General features: G+C 44.8%; 1 pseudogene; it reads right to left on the reverse strand.

Annotated features, from left to right (window-relative positions):
- Positions 1-214: 214 nt before the first annotated feature.
- LOC100608455 (ADP-ribosylation factor-like protein 2-binding protein) lies at positions 215-1,632 on the reverse strand (annotated as a pseudogene).
- Positions 1,633-4,458: the final 2,826 nt, after the last annotated feature.

Consider the following 4,458-nt stretch of genomic DNA (forward strand, 5'->3'; position numbering starts at 1 on the left):
TGAGTGCACAAAAAGATTCATGCAAACCCTGCTGGTACAGAAGGTCGTGGTGGAGGGTTATTCCACACCGGGACAGAGGGTCGTGGTGGAAGGTTGTTCCACACTGGGACAGAGGGTTGTGGTGGAGGGTTGTTCCACACTGGGATGGAGGGTCGTGGTGGAGGGTCGTTCCACACTGGGATGGAGGGTCGTGGTGGACGGTTATTCCACACCGGGACAGAGGGTTGTGGTGGAGGATTGTTCCACACTGTTGGCACACCAACATGCATGCTGGGGGTAGGAGCCCTGGGTGGAATGCTTGGCATGGGCTTGCTCCCAAGGAGTCTGCCTCGGAAGCACTGAGAGAGGAGAGAGGGATCTATTTGGATCTACACGGGCAGGGGAGGAGTTCCAGGGTTATTAAGCACTAACTTAATACAAAAAGGTGTTTCAGGAGAAATAAGTCTAGGAGGGTTAGGTCATTTTGCTTTTGACCTATCAATACTTATCATGAATAAAGAGTTACAGAACAGAGTCAGTGTCTCCAAGATGTATTATTCTGTCACCATTAGCTGAGCCTATTCGTCTACTGGGTCAGTAACATCCACAACGATCCCATTCATTGCCTGGAAACCTAGCGCCACAGACTGTCTTGGGAAGTCGGCATAGAAGATGATTTGCACAACAAAGTCACGACTAAACCGCTGCTCAGGTCCAGTCTCCAGCTTTTTTTTTTATTTTTCTTTTCTTTTCTTTTTTTTTTTTTTTGAGACAGAGTCTCACTTCTGTTGCCCAGGCTGGAATGCAATGGTGCAATCTCGGCTCACTGCAAGCGCCGCCTCCTAGGTTCACGCCATTCTCCTGCCTCGGCCTCCCGAGTAGCTGGGACTACAGGCGCCCGCCACCACGCCCGGCTAATTTTTGGTATTTTTAGTAGAGACGGGGTTTCACCGTGTTAGCCAGGATGGTCTCGATCTCCTAATCTCATGATCCGCCCTCCTCGGCCTCCCAAAGTGCTGGGATTACAGGCGTGAGCCACCGCACCCGGCTTCCAGCCTTCTTCTTCTGCTTTGCAGTCCAGGAACATTTATTCAAAAGCCAGAAAATCCACAAATGTGAGCAGCATGTCAAATATGTCACCAGCCTTTATTTTTATGGTGCTGCAAGGCTGCTGTGAAAGCTGCCGTGTTAAATCCAGGAATCCACTCCAGCAGTGATTCTTCAATGTACTTTTCTATCAAATGAATTCATTAAAAATAGCATGTAGGTGAACTTATTCGCTTCTGTGTCTTCAAACTCCTGGTAGTACCTGTCCATGAAATGTCTCTGTAGTAGCTGGAACTCCTCATCCATGATAGCGTCCTCCAAATATCCCACCACAACCTCAAATTCTGCATCAGAGGCGGAGGAGAGAGACAGCATAAAGCTCTTTTCTTCTAAGGCATCCGTTGTTGCCGCCTTACCCACCAGAGTAGGCCAGCAGCCCTAAGGCTCCTAGCGCGCTTGCGGACCAACCTGCTTGGAGGGCACAGTGGGGAGGAGGCCTCGCTGCCCAGGCCATGCCCACTCGCTGCCCAACCAGGTCAGTGCCTGCTGGTGAAACCCAGCCTCAGGCTCCCGGCTGTGGCCACAGCCGCTCTGCCCACCACCCATGTGGGTCCCAACTGAGAACTTTATTTACTTTTTTTTATTATACTTTAAGTTCTGGGGTACATGTGCACAACGTGCAGTTTTGTTACATAGGTATACACGTGGCATGGTGATTTGCTGCACCCATCAACCTGTCACCTACATTAGGTGTTTCTCCTAATGCTATCCCTGCCCCGCCCCCCAACAGGCCCTGGTGTGTGATGTTCCCCTCCCTATGTCCATGTATTCTCATTGTTCGACTGCCGCTTATGAGTGAGAACCTGTGGTGTTTGGTTTTCTGTTCTTGTGGTAGTTTGCTGAGAATGATGGTTTCCAGCTTCATCCATGTCCCTGCAAAGGACATGAACTCATCCTTTTTTATGGCTGCATAGTATTCCATGGTGTATATGTGCCACATTTTCTTTATCCAGTCTATTATTGATGGACTTTTGGGTTGGTTCCAAGTCTTTGCTATTGTGAATAGTGCTGCAGTTAACGTACATGTGCGTGTGTCTTTATAGTAGAATGATTTATAATCCTTTGGGTATATACCCAGTAATGAGATGGCTGGGTCTAATGGTATTTCTAGTTCTAGATCCTTGAGGGATTGCCACACTGTTTTCCACAATGGTTGAACTTACACTCCCACCAACAGTGTAAAAGCATTCCTATTTCTCTACATCCTCTCCAGCATCTGTTGTTTCCTGATTTTTTAATAATCGCCATTATAACTGGCATGAGACAGTATCTCATTGTGGTTTTGATTTGCATTTCTCTAAGGACCAGTGATGATGAGCATTTTTTCATATGTCTGTCGGCTGCATAAATGTCTTCTTTTGAGACGTGTTTGTTCATACCCTTTGCCCACTTTTTGATGGGGTTTTTTTTCTTGTAAATTTGTTTAGAGAACTTTATTTCTTATGACGGGCTGCAACCTGCAGGCTGGGAAATGGAGCCTTCCGTTGAGACTGAAAGCAGGTGCTTGGAGGGAAGGAAGGTGGGATAGGAGTTTTATGTTAAACAGGTTAGCTAAATATAAATATTTAACAGGTTATAGGAGAAGCTATGAATATTCATGAAGAAAGGTCATACACCTGTGTGGGAAGCAAACTTATATGTTACATGTGTCCCATGTTCAGTTGGGATGAAGATGTAATATTAAAATGCAGTAAAATTAGGCTCTATGTCAAAAGGTGAAAGATAGGACACAAAGGTGCTGTGTGCACATCCTCCATAAACCAGCCAGAACCAGTCTGTGATTGTGATCATGTAAACCGGTCAGCTATCACGTCAAAACCAGGGAAAGGGGAGGCGAGTCTGGGTGCAGCATCAGGAGGTTGCTTGACTTCAGCAGAGGAGTCTTGGTTTTTTGTTTTCCAGGACTGGTTTCTGCTTATTTCTTAAGTAAAAAAGGTCCCGTGACAGTTAGTGAAGAAAGAAGTGTACTGAGGTATGACTGACCTCTTGTCTTGTCATGACCAGAAAACTAAAACCATTATGTTTTTTGGATTTTGAAATATTTGCATACACATAATGAGATATCTTGGGGATGAGACCCAAGTCAAAACATGAAATTTATTTATGTTTCATATACACCTTATACACATAGCCTGAAGATAACTTTATATAATATTTTTAATAATTTTGTGCATAAAACAAAGTTTTGACCACAATGTGTCACAAGGTCAGGTATGAAATTTTCCACTTGTGGCATCATATCAAACTTTTTGGATTTGGAAACTCAAAGTTTCAAATTTTGGAGCATTTTGGATTTCAGATTAAGGATGCTCAACCTGTGCAGTACTTTAAAACTATAATTTCCAGACTTCCAATGGTGCACCCCTATTAGACTTTCAGAAAGCACCCGCCAAGTAAGTTACTGATTTTACACGTATATGCACAACTACTGCACTAATATGCTTTGTTATAAACACACACATTTTAAAGGTTATAACAAAAATAAACAATATTTTATCTTAACTTTAAAAGTGTTTTTGCTGTGACTCCGACTTGTGTTTTGAGTGCAAGCAGCAAGACTGAATATGCGGCTCCCATGTCAGTTGAATACATACACCAAATGCTGAAAGGAAAGAGCCAGTGAGCACACCCTGCCCCCGCCCTCCAGTGGGGGCTCCTCATTCACTCTTCAGGGGTGTCCATGCCCCTCTGACATGCATGCATTTGGGGGATAAGAGACCAGTCTATGTAACACTCGTAAAATGTGATTTTCTTATTTGATTTTAAAAAATTAACAGATAAAGTTGTTTTTCTGTGTTTTTTGTTTTTTTTTTTTTGAGACAGAGTCTCGCTCTGTTGCCCAGGCTGGAGTGCAGTGGTGCAATCTTGGCTCACTGCAACCTCTGTCTCCCGGGTTCAAGTGATTCTTCTGCCTCAGCCTCCCGAGTAGGTGTGACTACAGGCGTGTGCCACCATACCCGGCTAAGTTTTGTATTTTTAGTAGAGATGGGGCTTCACCATGTTGGCCAGGCTGGTCTCGAACTCCTGACTTCATCATCCGCCTGCCTCGGCCTCCCAAAGTGCTGGGATTACAGGTGTGAGCCACCACAGCCGGCCCAGATAAAGTTTTAATGGCTCTTCCTGCGTGCACCTCAGTTATTTATGGGGTGCATTCACTGATTCATATGCCTCATTTAAAACAAGAACAGGCTCAGATCCAGGTTTTGTAGAGCATAGGACTTTTACAATTTCTGAGAAGAATAAACTCTTTAACAAAAAGAACACCAAAAAAAGCCTTACTTTTACAACTTTTACAAATGCTTGTGACCCTCAAAACACACAGTTAGGGGACTCCCAGGGCCATGGAAGGGACCCCTGTGGGGGACCTACGAC

The sequence above is a fragment of the Pan troglodytes genome, chromosome 17, assembly GCF_028858775.2.
Source record: "Pan troglodytes isolate AG18354 chromosome 17, NHGRI_mPanTro3-v2.0_pri, whole genome shotgun sequence".
In the NCBI taxonomy this organism is placed as follows: Eukaryota; Metazoa; Chordata; class Mammalia; order Primates; family Hominidae; genus Pan; species Pan troglodytes.